Below are 15,718 nucleotides of genomic sequence, written 5' to 3' on the forward strand. Positions count from 1 at the left end.
ATTTCTGCACTGTGGCAGTCATTCTGGCCATTCCAGTCAGCAGCTTGTTAAGCCTAGTTCAAGATCTACATACCAGGTTGCAAAGGGTGGGTGAAAATTACAGCTTCTGAAATTTGTGCATGTCTGTCTCTCTATCCCAAAGTTGCTGCCACTCTATAAGAACATAACTGTCACCCTGATGTGCTGTTGTACCAATATTGGCACTGGGCCGGCACCACTGGACATGAATACATGAACGGACACTCCGAGAGTGCTAAAGGACCTGGCGGATGTGATTGCAGAGCCATTGGCCATTATCTTTGAAAACTCATGGCGATCCGGTGAAGTCCCGGACGACTGGAAAAAGGCTAATGTAGTGCCCATCTTTAAAAAAGGGAAGAAGGAGGATCCCGGGAACTACAGGCCAGTCAGCCTCACCTCAGTCCCTGGAAAAATCATGGAGCAGGTCCTCAAGGAATCAATTCTGAAGCACTTAGAGGAGAGGAAAGTGATCAGGAACAGTCAGCATGGATTCACCAAGGGCAAGTCATGCCTGTCTAATCTAATTCCCTTCTATGACGACATAACTGGCTCTGTGGATGAGGGGAAAGCAGTGGACATGTTGTTCCTTGACTTTAGCAAAGCTTTTGACATGGTCTCCCACAGTATTCTTGCCAGCAAGTTAAAGAAGTATGGGCTGCATGAATGCACTATAAGGTGGATAGAAAGCTGGCTAGCTTGTCGGGCTCAACGGGTAGTGATCAATGGCTCTATGTCTAGTTGGCAGCCGGTATCAAGTGGAGTGCCCCAAGGGTCGGTCCTCGGGCGGGCTTTGTTCAATATCTTCATAAATGATCTGGAGGATGGTGTGGATTGCACCCTCAGCAAGTTTGCAGATGACACTAAACTGGGAGGAGAGGTAGATACGCTGGAGGGTAGGGATAGGATACAGAGGGCCCTAGACAAATTAGAGGATTGGGCCAAAAGAAATCTGATGAGGTTCAACAAGGACAAGTGCAGAGTCCCGCACTTAGGACGGAAGAATCCAATGCACCGCTACAGACTAGGGACCGAATGGCTCGGCAGCAGTTCTGCAGAAAGGGACCGAGGGGTTACAGTGGACGAGAAGCTGGATATGAGTCAACAGTGTGCCCCTGTTGCCAAGAAGGCCAATGGCATTTTGGGATGTATAAGGAGGGGCATTGCCAGCAGATTGAGGGACATGATCGTTCCCCTCTATTCGACATTGATGAGGCCTCATCTGGAGTACTGTGTCCAGTTTTGGGCCCCACACTACAAGAAGGATGTGGAAAAATTGGAAAGAGTCCAGCGGAGGGGAAAAATGATTAGGGGACTGGAACACACGACTTATGAGGAGAGGCTGAGGGAACTGGGATTGTTTAGTCTGCGGAAGAGAAGAATGAGGGGGGATTTGATAGCTGCTTTCAACTAACTGAAAGGGGGTTCCAAAGAGGATGGATCTAGACTGTTCTCAGTGATAGCTGATGACAGAACAAGGAGTAATGGTCTCAAGTTGCAGTGGGGGAGGTTTAGGTTGGATATTAGGAAAAACTTTTTCACTAGGAGGGTGGTGAAACACTGGAATGCATTACCTAGGGAGGTGGTGGAATCTCCTTCCTTAGATATTTTTAAGGTCAGGCTTGACAAAGCCCTGGCTGGGATGATTTAGTTGGGGATTGGTCCTGCTTTGGGCAGGGGGTTGGACTAGATGACCTCCTGAGGTCCCTTCCAACCCTGATATTCTATGATTCTATGAAAAGGATTTTGACCAAGTTAGTTGTGGCAAGTCAGCAGGAACTGCAGGTGCAGGGGTTTTCTTCTGCAAGTGGGCCAATCTTTTTATAGGAAGTCTGTGTTGTTTATTGATACTTATTGGAATCATTGTGAGTCTTGTGTTTAGGAGGCTGTTTTCAATCTATCGTAGCCCCCCAGGCAGTTTTAAGGGTAATAACATTGGGTCAAAGTTTTGAGGGAGCTATTTGAGCCAACACATATAAATTAGATGTTAATGTGTGGCTAAGGCAACCACTAAGAATACAGGTGGCTGTATTCAGCTCTGAATCAATGAGACGTACATACCAACTTCTGCCCCAAACCTCAGCACAATATTCTGCTAGAGCAAATACCAGCACCAGGACTGAGGTTCATAAAACGTCTGCCTCAGCTCCCCAGGAGGCTCCTGCTAGCTTCTGGATCAAGGTAGTGCAAGAGGTGATCTTTTTCTTTAAGGGTATGTCTACACTACGAAATTAGGTTGAATTTATAGAAGTCAGTTTTGTAGAAAGCGTTTTTATACGGTCGATTGTGTGTCCCCGCACACAAATGGTCTTAGTGCATTATCCAGCAGTTAGTCAGCAGAGTGTGTCCACTGTACCAAGGTAACCGTCGACTTCCGGAGCGTTGCACTATGGGTAGCTATCCCACAGTTCCCACAGTCTCCGCCACCCATTTGAATTCTGGGCAGAAATCCCAATGCCTGATGGGGCAAAAACATTGTCGTGGGTGGTTCTGGGTACATATCATCAGGCCCCCCTTCCCTCCCTCCCTCACTCCCTCCGTGAAAGCAACGGCAGACAATCGTTTCGAGCCTCTTTTCCTGGGTTACCCGTGCAGACGCCATACCACGACAAGCATGGAGCCCGCTCAGCTCACCGTCACCGTATGTCTCCTGGGTGCTGGCAGACGCAGTACTGCATTGCTACACAGCAGCCGCTCATTGCCTTTTGGCAGCAGACAGTGTGGTATGACTGGTAGCCATCGTCAACGTACTCTAGGGTGCTCTTTTAACCGATCTCGGTGAGGTCAGGGGCGCCTGGGCAAACATGGGAGTGACTCAGCCAGGTCATTACCTTTTTAAGTTTCATCTCATAGCGATGCAGTCCTACTGCACCATCTTTTAATGAGCAGCCAGGAGACGATGATGGCCAGCAGTCATACTGCACAGTCTGCTGCCAGCAAGATGTATAAAGATAGATGAAGTGGATCAAAACAAGAAATAGACCAGATTTGTTTTGTATTCATTTTCTCCTCCCTCCCTCCGTGAAATCAACGGCCTGCTAAACCCAGGGTTTTGAGTTCTATCCTTGAGGGGGCCATTCTGTTTGAGTTCTATCCTTGAGGGGGCCATTCTACCCTTGAGGGGGCCATCCTTGTTGCAAAGCCACCCCCTTTGTTCATTTTAATTCCCTGTATGCCAACCCTGTAAGCCATGTTGTCAGTCGCCCCTCCCTCCGTCAGAGCAATGGCAGACAATCGTTTTGCGCCTTTTTTCAGTGCAGATGCCATAGCACTGGGAACACGGAGCCCACTCAGATCACCGCAGCAATTATGAGCACGATAAACACCGCACACGTTATCCAGCAGGATATGCAGAACTATAACCTGCAAGAAAAGCGAAACCAGATGAGGAGGAGGCGACTGCAGCATGGTGACGAGAGTGATGAGGATATGGACATAGATTTCTCACAAAGTACAGGCCCCTGCACAGGGCCGGTGCAACCACTAGGCGAACTAGGCAGTCGCCTAGGGCACCAAGTGGTTGGGGGTGCCGAAAAGCAGTGCCCTGGCTCGGCAGGGAGGAGCCGCCTTCCAGAGGCACCGGAGAGCCAGAGTGTCGGCTTGCGGGGGCAGCAAGCCCCAGCCATGGAGGAGCCGGCGCAGCGCAGCGCGCGGGGCAAGCAGCCCTGCAAAGGTGGTGGCGCCGCTAGCGGGAAGCAGCCACACTCCCCACCCCTCCTGCCTAGGCTGCGGCCCGGCACCCTCCTCCCCCGGGGGGCTCCTTCTGGCTGCAGCGGATGCATGCGGGCGGCTCCCCCCTTGCCGCGCTTGGGCTCTGCGGCTCCCGGGCGGCTCACAGTCCCGGGAGTCGCAGAGCCTGAGTGCAGTGAGGGGGGAGCTGGGGGGCACACAGGGGCCACCACCCGCATGCATCCGCTCCAGTAGACAGGGGGCACCGGGCTGCAGCCCAGGCACGTGCACCTCCCTCTCCGCGCTCGGGTTCTGCGGCTCCGGGGTGTGTGAGCCACCACCGCCCCCCCCAGAAGGCTCTGGCGATCTGTGGGGGACAGAGGCAGCAGGCAGCATCCGAGCGCGCAGCCACCTCCTCCCGGGGCTCCAACTTTCCCGGCTCCCGCCGCTCTCCAGCCCGTGCGCCCCTGGCCGGGCGCTTCCCGCCCCCCCCCCAGCTCCGGCTGCTGCTGCGCAGGGGAAGTTGCTTCGGGCCCCGCAGTTCAGGGGCTGGGAAAGTTGGAGCCCCAGGAGGAGGCAGCTGTATGCTCGGATGCTGTCCGCCACTGCTGTCCCCCGCAGATCGCCGGAGCCCGGCATTGGCTCCTGCCCTGGGAGCGGCAGCGGGAGGCGGTGCAGAACTAGGAGGGATGCTGCTGTAGACCGGGGCCACCAGGCAGAGTGGGGTTCCTGGGAAATGTTCCTGACCATTGCCATCTGGCTGGTTTGGCCGGAAACCTTTGCGGCACCAACCCCTACGGCCGATGACCTGAACCTGGGAGTTGTAAATTGCAGCCACTCGGGGTCCCCTTCCCCTCATGTCGCACGGGCCAAGCCTCCACAGCTGAAAAAGCCCCCTGGACTTTCTAGTTGTATTTCCCTGTATGGATTAATCTGGGATATCTATGAGAAAACAACCTATTTAAAAAGTTACATGATTAAATACTTGATATTTGCATTAACCTAACTTTCAAAAATAAGCCCCAACTTTTTTTATTTGCAGTGTTTAAATCAAGAAAACAATTCCAGCTGCAATGATGTATCCTGCTTTTTAAACTGTTCAGAAAGCCACAGCATACAAAGACATTAATGTAGCTAACATTTTAACAAGTAAAAAGAAAAGGAGTACTTGTGGCACCTTAGAGACTAACCAATTTATTTGAGCACGAGCTTTCGTGAGCTACAGCTCACTTCATCGGATGAAGTGAGCTGTAGCTCACGAAAGCTCATGCTCAAATAAATTGGTTAGTCTCTAAGGTGCCACAAGTACTCCTTTTCTTTTTGCGAATACAGACTAACACGGCTGTTACTCCGAAACCTGTCATTTTAACAAGTAATTCAACTGATTATAAAACACAGCCACAAAACGAGGAAAATCATGCCAAGACTGTTGGTTTCACACTTCCCACGTAAGGAAGTGATTAGTAAAGAAAGAAGCATATATTATGCATAAGCGGAGTCAATGTCAAACAGAAACAGAAGTGTCAGAAAATATTAGTTTAAACTTAAAGAAACTTTACAATATGAAATCATATGGGAGGGGCCTATTATATAAAGAACATTTCAAAAAAGCATTTTTCAGCAGTTATTGCAAAGTTGTCAGGTCATTTTTAAGTAGAGATGTCAAAGGTCTACAAATCTGTTATTGAACTTATTACTATAAACACTTGAAAAGGACCAGGGTGATGGGGTTTAGCTACAGGGACACATGATTTTATACAATCCCTTGTGCTGCAACATTATTTAAAAGAGACAAAGTGGATGAGGTGATACCTTTTATTGGACCAACTTCTGTTAGTCAGAGGGACAAGTTTCCGAGCTACACAGAGTTCTTCTTCAGGTCTGAAAAGGTACTAACAGTGTCACAGCTGTGACAGATGGTTACAGGAGAGTAATAGAAGGCAGATATATTAGCCCCAGGCTAAGCAGGTCCCTTTTCCCTGGGTAAGGTAACAGGGAAGGTTCCAGAACAATCAGGAACCTTCTGGAGACAATTAAGACAGACAGGCTGATAAGAACACCTGCAGCCAATCAAGAAGCTGCTAGAATCAATTAAGGCAGGCTAATCAGGGCACCTGGGTTTTAAAAAGGAGCTCACTTCAGTTTGTGGTGTGCGTGTGAGGAGCTGGGAGCAAGAGGCGCAAGGAGCTGAGAGTGAGAAAGCGGACTGTTGGAGGACTGAGGTGTACAAGCATTATCAGATACCAGAAGGAAGGTCCTATGGTGAGGATAAAGAAGGTGTTGGGAGGAGGCCATGGGGAAGTAGCCCAGGGAGTTGTAGCTGTCGCACAGCTGTTCCAGGAGGTACTCTAGACAGCTGTACTCCACAGGGCCCTGGCCTGGAACCCGGAGTAGAGGGCGGGCCCGGGGGTTCCCGCCAAATCCTCCCAACTCCTGGTCAGACACAGGAGGAGTTGACCTGCACTGTGGGTTCAGAAAAATGGCCAAGCTGAGGGCTGCCGTGAAGCTCCAAGGTGAGCAAATCTGCCAATAAGTGCAAGACCCACCAAGGTAGAGGAGGAACTTTGTCACAACTAGTGTCAGGAGTGGGATCTGGTGTGCACAGTGTGGCGGAAGAAGGAGGGTGTTGGGAGGGGAAAAAAAAGGGAAGAGGGTCTATTTTTTTTTTCACCACAATGGAGGAGGTAGTGCGGGCACTGATACAAGCCACGGCTGCCCAGCGGGAGGTTACCCGTGTCCAGGCAGCCGCCCAACAGGAGGCAGTGCGGCTGCAGCAAGAGACTAATCGCCTGCTGATGGACCAGGCTGCTCAAGACCGGGCTATGTTGCGGGAACTGGTAAACCAGGTAAAGGCCCTTACAGAGCTGAACCGCAGCCATGATGGGACGCAGATCATGCGGGCCAGCAATTGGCTGCAGAAAATGATGCGGGAGGATGATGTGGAGGCATACTTCCTGGCCTTTGAGAGGACAGCCCTGTGGGAGGCTTGGCCCTGAGAACAGTGGTCTGGCATCCTCACTCCATTCCTGTGTGGGGAGGCCCAGAAGGCCTACTATGATTTGCCTGAAGAGGCTGCGGCAGACTACCCCCAGATGAAAGCAGAGATCCTGGCACGATCTGGGGTAACAACCGCAGCGCGGGCCCAGCGATATCATGAGTGGAGGTACCAGGAAAACAAAACCCCGCGGTCCCAATTATATGACCTCATCCATCTCGCACGAAAGTGGTTACGAACTGAGTCCGGAGGAGATACTAGAGGTTCTTGTCATCGACCGGTACATGAGAGGACTACCACCAGACCGTCATGCCTGGGTAAGCCAGAAAGAACCCTCCACCTATGACGAGGTCGTCACGCTGGTAACAAGGCGAAGGACTGCGAGGGACCTGACCCGACCAGTTAAGGAAGAAGCACCCTGGGTTAAACTACCAACACCAAGCCCTAGAGCTCGCGTGACTGGGCCACCAGGAGAGCCCAGGTGGAAAAAGAGAAGGGCTGAAGGCCCACCAGAAGCCACAAAGAGTCGGAGCACTGAGAGTGAAGAGGATCATGATGTTAGACTGCCCAAACCAAAAGACCGGGGAACGCCGAGGGCTCCATACAGATGTTACGCCTGCGGGGAGTGGGGACACATAGCTGTACAGTGTCCCTATGCCGAGGAGCCTATGCAGTGTAACCTGGGGAACTGGGCAGACCCATGCTCCCTAATCCACCTTGTGGGGGTTCTAACTAACCCCACATATGTACACCAGACCAATGAAGCTAAATGGGGTAGAGACCACAGCACCAGTTGATTCGGGGAGTGCTATCATACTTGTCTCGGGGAAGCTCGTGAAGTGTAGTCAGCTGCTGTGGGCTAAGCATATGGGGATAACATGCGACCATGGGACAGTTAGTTATTACTTCACCATCCCAGTAAAAATCGAGATTCAGGGGAACACTACTGAGGTAGCAGCAGGTGTAGTCCCTAAACTCCCATACCCGGTGCTCATAGGGAGGGACTTCCCAGGGTTTGGAGACTTACTCCCGGTAGGGGAATTGGAGAAAGGGAGAAACCCTGAAAGTAGTGAGGCATCCACAGTAGACTGTCAACCCCCAACCTTCTCTGAAATATCCCCAGGTTTGTTCTCCACTCCCAGACAGCGTAGAAAGATGAAAAGGGAAAGAAGGGCAGCTAAGACCTTGGGAACCCAAACAGTGGCCCAAACCCAGAGGGTCGCTCTCGTAGGTAGGTGGACCCGAGCAGCTGAAAAGGAGGCCACCCAGGAGGGAGAAGCACCTGAGTCTGACCCACACCCTAACGCCTCTGAACCAGTAGAGGCAACAGAGACTGGCCCCCTAGATCTCAGACAGATTAGCCCCGGGAAAGGAAATTTTGGACGGGACCAGGCTGAAGACCCAAGGTACGACAACATTAGGAAGGAGGTGACCAAAATAGATGGGGTCCCCATGGAAGGGAAAACCCAGGGACCAGGACCCTACTTCATAATGAAGAAGAATCTCTTATACCCAGGTTGCACCAGTACAGGGACAGAAGGTATAGCAGATCCTAGTACCTCAAAAACACCAGAATGCCGTATTAAGTCTGGCCCATAGTCATCTTTTTGGGGGGCATTTGGGGGTAGAGAAGACCCTGGCACGGGGCCTGTGACGATTCTTCTGGCCCGGAGTACATGAAGAAGTGCGGAGGTACTGTGCGTCCTGCCCGGAGTGTCAGCTGCACAGTCCCTGTCCCCACTTGAGAGCACGTTTAGTACCCCTTCCATCATAGAGATCCTCTTCGAGCGAAGAGCCATGGACCCAGTGGGATCACTGGGGAAGACAGCCTGGGGCCACCAATATATACTTGTCGTTCTGGATTATGCTACTCGCTACCCAGAAGCCGTCCCCCTGCAGTACAGGGCCTCTAAAACGATAGCTAAAGAGTTGGTGGGGATCTTTGCCCGAGTGGGGCTACCAAAGGAGATATTAACAGACCAAGCTACCCAATTTATGTAGAAGCTAATGAAGAACCTCTGTACGCTGCTCCATATACATACCCTGAGAACTTCAGTCTATCATCCGCAGACCGATGGGCTGGTAGAAAGGTTTAACCAAACCCTCAAGGCAATGATAAGGAAAGTGGTAAGTCAGGACGGGAAGGATTGGGACACCCTACTACCTACCCTTCCTTATGTTTGCAATCCAGGAGGTACCTCAGGCCTCAACTGGATTTTCCCCCTTTGAATTATTATACGGACGCCACCCCCGTGGCATACTAGATATTGCAAAAGAAATCTGCGAAGAGGAACCCAATGAGGGGAGAAATATAATTGACCATGTGTTGCAGATGCGATAACAGATAGCCCGGGTCACCCCTATTGTATGAGAACATTTGGAAAAGGCGCAGGAGGCCCAGCGAACCCATTACAATCTCCAGGCAAAAGTCCAACAGTTCCAACCAGGGGATCAGGTGATGGTGTTGGTACCCACGGCAGAAAGCAAGCTTTTGGCCCGATGGCAGGGGCCCTGTGAGGTGGTTGAACCCGTGGGGGAAGTAACCTACAAGGTGCGGCAGCCAGGATGCCGGAAACAAGAACAAATTTATCACATTAACCTCTTAAAGCCTTGGCACCAATGAGAGGCGTGTATAGTGGCCCAAGAGACCCCGATCCAGGGAAATAACATGCAGGAGCAGATCAGGATATCCACTGATCTGACACCAAACCAGAAGAAGGAGGTAACTGAGATGATCAACCGATACCAGGACGTGTTTTCAACCAAACCAGGCCAGACCACCAAAGCATAACACAACATTATCACAGACCCTGGGGCAAAGGTAACTTTAAGGCCCTATCAGGTCCCAGCAGCAAAAAGGGAGGAGATCAAGGCAGAGGTAAAAAGGATGTTGGAGCTGGGAGTCATCGAAGAGTCCCACAGTCAGTGGTCAAGCCCGATTGTGTTGGTGCCCAAACCCGATGGCACCACTAGTTTTTGTAATGACTTTCACCGGCTGAATGAGATATCCAAATTTGATGCACACCCCATATCAATGAGTTAGTTGACCGCCTGGGCAATGCCCGATTTTTGACCACCCTTGATCTAACAAAGGGATACTGGCAGATTCCCCTTGCCAAAGATGCGAAAGAAAAGATGGCATTCTGTACACCAGAGGGTCTGTTTCAATATACTGTTCTTCCTTTTGGACTGCATGGGGCACCTGCCACCTTCCAGCATCTTATGGACAAACTCCTACGGCCCCATACCAGTTATGCAGAGGCATACCTGGATGATGTGATTATTCACACCCCCAACTGGGAAACCCACTTAGGAAAGGTGGAAGCGGTTCTGGACACGCTAAGATGGGCTGGCCTCACAGCCAACCCAGCCAAGTGTGCTATAGGGCTAGCCGAGGCGAAATACCTTGGCTACATTGTAGGAAGGGGCATGGTCAAGCCCCATCTAAACAAACTAGAGGCTATCCAAAATTGGCCCCGGCCAAATCGGGAAAAGTCCAGCCATTCCTAGGTGTGGTGGGGTACTACCGACGATTTATTCCCCATTTTGCTACCAGAGCGAGTCCCCTGACAGACCTGATAAAAGTCCGGGGTCCAGACATGGTGAAGTGGACAGATGCTGCAGAGAAAGCATTCATGGATCTACGGACAGCCCTCTGCAGTAACCCTGTGCTTATAGCCCCAGACTTCAACAAAGAATTCATTTTACAAACAGATGCATCTGAATTAGGATTGAGAGCTGTCCTATCGCAGATGTTTGGAGATGAAGAAAACCCAATCCTCTACCTCAGCAGGAAACTCCTCCTGAGAGAGCAGAAGTATGTCGTGGCTGAAAGAGAGTGCCTAGCTGTGAAATGGACCATGGAAACACTACATTATTACCTTCTGGGACGACGGATTACCCTTGTGACCGAACATGCACCCCTCCAGTGGATGCAGCGAAATAAAGAGAAGAAAGCAAGGGTGACCAGATGGTTCCTGTCCCTACAACCTTTCCAATTCACCATACAACACCGGGCTGGAAGCCATCATGGCAATGCAGATGGCTTGTCACAAGTACACTGCCTGATGTCCCAAGTTGCCCAAAACCATAGTGTTGAGCACAGGGGGGGATATGTGACAAGGTCGGGCCAGATGGCTACAGGAGAGTAATCTTATTGGGATCCGGGAAGTGCTAAAGGATCCCCCCCGAGCCGAAGAGGGGGATCCACAGGACCTGGACACCAAATAAATACGGGGGACAACTAATGAAATAACAGGGACAGGAGTGTGGTCAAAGGGTCAAACGAAGGGAACCGGATGGGGACACCGAGCAGAGAACCCTGGACAGCGCCCACTGCTTCTCAAAGGCGTCAAGGGAGTCAGTGGACGCCGCCCAGAGGAACTCTGCCCGGATATGTGAATGGACCGAGGATCGGAAATATGCCCCACAGTCACAGGAAACTCCATCGGCCAACCTCCTCACTCTGGTTTTATAGATGGCCATTTTAGCTAGGACCAGGAGGAGGTTGACCAGGAAGTCCCGTGACTTTGTGGGGCAACGGATAGGGAGTGCATAAATAAGAAGGTGAGGGGAAAAGTGCAACCAAAAATGTAATAAAATACTGGTGAGGAGCTGGAATAGGGGCTGCAGCCTGGCACACTCCAGATATATGTGTGCCAGGGTTTCCCTCACGCTGCAAAAGGGGCAGGTGTCTGGGATAGAGGTGAACCACGCCAAGAACACGCCAGTGCTCACAGCTCCATGAAGGAGCCACCAACTGATATCCCCGTTGGGCCTCGGGACCAAGGTGGAATATAGGCTGGCCCACCGGGGCTCCTCACCCTCCAAAGGTGGCAGAAGGTCCCGCCATTTTGTATCGGGCGGGACACGAGGGTGACGGTGTGAAGGGAGTGGAGCACGAGCGAGTATAGATGTTTCCTTGGCGCAGTTTGGAAGCAGACCAGCTGCATCTTGTACAGCCGGCTCACGGTGAAGGGATGAGGGGGTCGGTTGTGTCCACGGGGCAGGGGCCCAATTAAAAGGGCCAGCGGGCCTGGGGTAGAGGGTGGGTGGGGCGCACCCTCGTGCAGGACCCGGTCGAGGTAAACCCGTGCAGCGGGCAGCAAAGCAGCCTTCACTTCCTGAAGTACGCACTGGGGAGTACAAGGTCTGGAGAGCCCCATGCGCTGTGCAAGCGTCAGGGGATCCAGCCAGTCTCCCCGGTCGTAGTCCAGGAGGTCTCCGACTCTTGTGACTTCTGCCAGGACCAACCTCTGGCGCACTGAGGAGGACTCCGCCACCTGCACACAGAGCTGGGGGTTGTGTAGCAGGAGCTCCGTGAGGAGATCTGCCCCCTCGGTGGCCGCCACGGACCTGGTCTTTGAAAACAGTTTCCAGGTCCGGAGGAGGTCCTGGTAGAAAACCGGTAGCCTGGAGAGGTCTCGCGGAAGACCTCTCGGATGCAGATAAAGGAGCTGTCGGTCGTATCAGAGCCCTTGGAAGCGGCGCAGGAAGGCGTGCGCCAGTATGGTCCACACCGCATTACCTGCACCGTAAAGGAGCCTCTGCAGGGCCTGGAGGAAGAAGACATGGACCTTAGTGTGCAGACACTTGAGGCCCTGTCCTTCTTCCTTCAGGGGTAGATGAAGAACCCCTGCAGGGACCCAGTGCAGTCCTGACCAAAAGAACACCAGAATTGATGTCCGGAGGTTGGCCAGGAAACCCGGGGCTGGGACCAGGGGGTTGAGCCAGTACCAGAGCGTGGACAGGACTAGTTGATTAAGTACCAGCTCTCTCCCTCGGAGGGAGAGACATCGGAGTAGTCCCGTCCATTTCCAGAGCTGGTCTATCACCCCACCCTCTAAGTTTTCCCAGTTCTCCAGTGGAGAGGGATGCGTGGCAGAAAGGTAAACACCGAGGTAGAGCAGCGGACCCGTGCTCCACCGGACGGTCTGAAGTGCGAGAGGGAGGGAGCTCGCCTGCCGCCAGTCTCCTACCGCCAAGAAAGAGCTCTTGACCCAGTTGACCCAGGCAGAGGAGGCTGCCAAATAAATGGCCTGGCAAGCCTCCACCCGCGCCAAGTCGCCTGGGTCCTGGACCACGAGGAGCACATCATCGGCGTACGCTGACAGGACCAGCCGCAGCTTCAGCTCCCACAGCACCAACCCTGTCAACCTCCTTTGGAGGAGACAGAGGAAAGGCTCGATCGTCAGAGCGTACAGCTGGCCTGAGAGGGGGCACCCCTGCCGTACTCCTCGCCCGAAGTTGACCGGTTCGGTCAGGGTCCAATTGAGCTGAACCAGACACTCTGCGGAAGCGTACAGCACCCGGAGAAAACCCACAAACTGGGGTCCAAAGCCAAACGCCCGCAGAGTGCTCAGGAGGTACCCGTAGTCCACCCTATTGAAAGCCTTCTCCTGATCTAGCGACAGGAGGGCGAACGACAGACCATCTCTACGCCCAAGTTCCAAAAGGTCCCAAACCAGAAATAGGTTATCAAAGATACTGCGGTCCAGGACAGTGTAGGTCTGGTCTGGGTGGATCACGTCCGCCAGCACAGACCCTAGCCGCAGCGAGATTGCTTTCGCTATGATTTTGTAGTCCATGCTGAGGAGCGAGACGGGACGCCAATTTCGTAAATCGTGGCGGTCCCACTTCTTCGGCAGTAAGGCGAGCACAGCTCGCCTGTACGAAAGAGGGAGGACCCCGCTCTCCAGAGACTTGGCCCAGACGGTGACTAGGTCTGGGCCGAGAACATCCCAGAACACGCGGTAGAACTCCACGGTCAGCCTGTCCATGCCTAGAGACTTATTAGTGGGCATACGACGGAGGGCTTCTGAGAACTCGGCCAGAGTGAGAGGCAACTCTAGCCGGTCTCGGTCGCTCGCACTGACCATAGGGAACTCCTCCCAGAGCACTCTGCAAGCGCCAGGGTCGGTCGGATCTGGGGAGAAAAGACTTGCATAGAAGGCTCGGGCCCTCCCGCACATCTCCACCAGTTCCGTGAGGGGGGTGCCGTCTTCTGCCAGGAGGCAGGTGACGTGTTTCTTGGCCCCCCTCCTTTTCTCCAGGTCATAGAAGAAGCGGGAGCTGCGATCCATCTCCCGAAGGAGACGGATGCGGGATTGAACAAAGGCGCCCCGGGCCCGATGGTTCTCAAGGGCCTGGAGCTCCTCCCGCTTCTCCTGGCGCGCTCCGCAGAGAAGCGGGTCTTCGGGGCTGGCGGCCAGATGCCTCTCCAGCTCTAAGACCTCCCGTTCCAACTGCTCTATCGCCGCATTTCTCCGTCGGCTGGCGCCTCAGGTGTAGTCGCGGCAGAAAAGCAGGGCGCGCACCTTCCCCAGGTCCCACCATTGCCGCGCCAAGGGAAAGGCACGCCGCTGCCCTCACCAGGCCAGCCAGAATTCCCGGAAGGATGTCACGAAACCCTCATCCTCCAACAGGCTGTTCTGAAAGTGCCAATAGGCCGGCCCCGGCCTCTCCGCACAGAGGGAGGCTGTCGCGGTGGCTAGGTGATGGTCAGAAAATGGGGCCAGCCGAATGCTGGAGGAGTGGGCTCGTGAGAGATGGAAGCATGATAAATAAATGCGGTCCAACCGGGAGTGGCTCGACCGATGGGCTTCCACCCGGACAAAGGTGAACGTGGAAGTGTCATCCGGGTGGTGGTCACGCGAGATGTCCACTAGGGAGTGATGTTCAACTATCTCCCGGAGGGTGTCCGCAGCGGCCGGGCACTGCTCGGTCCCCGAGTGGTCTCGCTTCTCGAGGGAGGTATTAAAGTCTCCTCCCAGGACCAGGCACTCGTGAGAATCTAAGGTGCCGAGGAAGGCGGATGCCTGCTGATAGAATTGCAGCCACTCCGGGCCTGATGTCGGGGCACAGACGTTAACGAGGTTAACCACGAACCCCTCTATACGGACCCGGAGATGCAGCAGGCGACCCTGCACGGCCTCGGTGACCCCTAGCACCTCAGGCCATAGGTCGGGGGAGAAGAGGGTCGCCACTCCAGCCTGCCGAATCATGGAATGGCTAAAGTACACCCTGTCCCCCCACTCCAGCCGCCAACTATCTTTGGCGGTCGGATCCGTATGGGTCTCCTGCAGGAAAATCACAGAGTACCCTCCCTCCCGAAGGAAGGAGAGCACCTGGGACCTGCGGAGAGCAATCCTACAACCCTGGGTGTTCAACGTTGCGATGGTGAGAGGTGTCATAGAATCATAGAATATCAGGGTTGGAAGGGACCTCAGGAGGTCATCTAGTCCAACCCCCTGCTCAAAGCAGAACCAATCCCCAATTAAATCATCCCAGCCAGGGCTTTGTCAAGCCTGACCTTAAAAACTGCTAAGGAAGGAGATTCCACCACCTCCCTAGATAACGCATTCCAGTGTTTCACCACCCTCCTAGTGAAAAAGTTTTTCCTAATATCCAACCTAAATCTCCCCCACTGCAACTTGAGACCATTACTCCTTGTTCTGTGATCTGCTACCGCTGAGAACAGTCTAGAGCCATCCTCTTTGAAACCCCCTTTCAGGTAGTTGAAAGCAGCTATCAAATCCCCCCTCATTCTTCTCTTCCGAAGACTAAACATCCCCAGTTCCCTCAGTCTCTCCTCATAAGTCATGTGTTCCAGGCCCCTAATCATTTTTGTTGCCCTCCGCTGGACTCTTTCCAATTTTTCCACATCCTTCTTGTAGTGTGGGGCCCAAAACTGGACACAGTACTCCAGATTGAGGCCTCACCAGTGTCGAATAGAGGGGAACGATCACGTCCCTCGATCTGCTGGCAATGCCCCTCCTTATACATCCCAAAATGCCATTGGCCTTCTTGGCAACAAGGGCACACTGTTGACTCATATCCAGCTTCTCATCCACTGTAACCCCTCGGTCCTTTTCTGTAGAACTGCTGCCGAGCCATTCGGTCCCTAGTCTGTAGCGGTGCATTGGATTCTTCCATCCTAAGTGCAGGACTCTGCACTTGTCCTTGTTGAACCTCATCAGATTTCTTTTGGCCCAATCCTCTAATTTGTCTAGGTCCCTCTGTATCCTATCCCTACCC

The 15,718-nt window shown here is 53.1% G+C and overlaps 1 protein-coding gene across 1 annotated transcript in view; it reads right to left on the reverse strand.

The window, feature by feature from the left end:
- ZMYND12 (zinc finger MYND-type containing 12) overlaps positions 1–15,718 on the reverse strand; it is a 64,979-nt gene that overhangs the window by 3,358 nt on the left and 45,903 nt on the right. The window lies entirely within an intron of this gene.

The sequence above is a fragment of the Natator depressus genome, chromosome 18 (assembly GCF_965152275.1).
Source record: "Natator depressus isolate rNatDep1 chromosome 18, rNatDep2.hap1, whole genome shotgun sequence".
Lineage (NCBI taxonomy): Eukaryota > Metazoa > Chordata > Testudines > Cheloniidae > Natator > Natator depressus.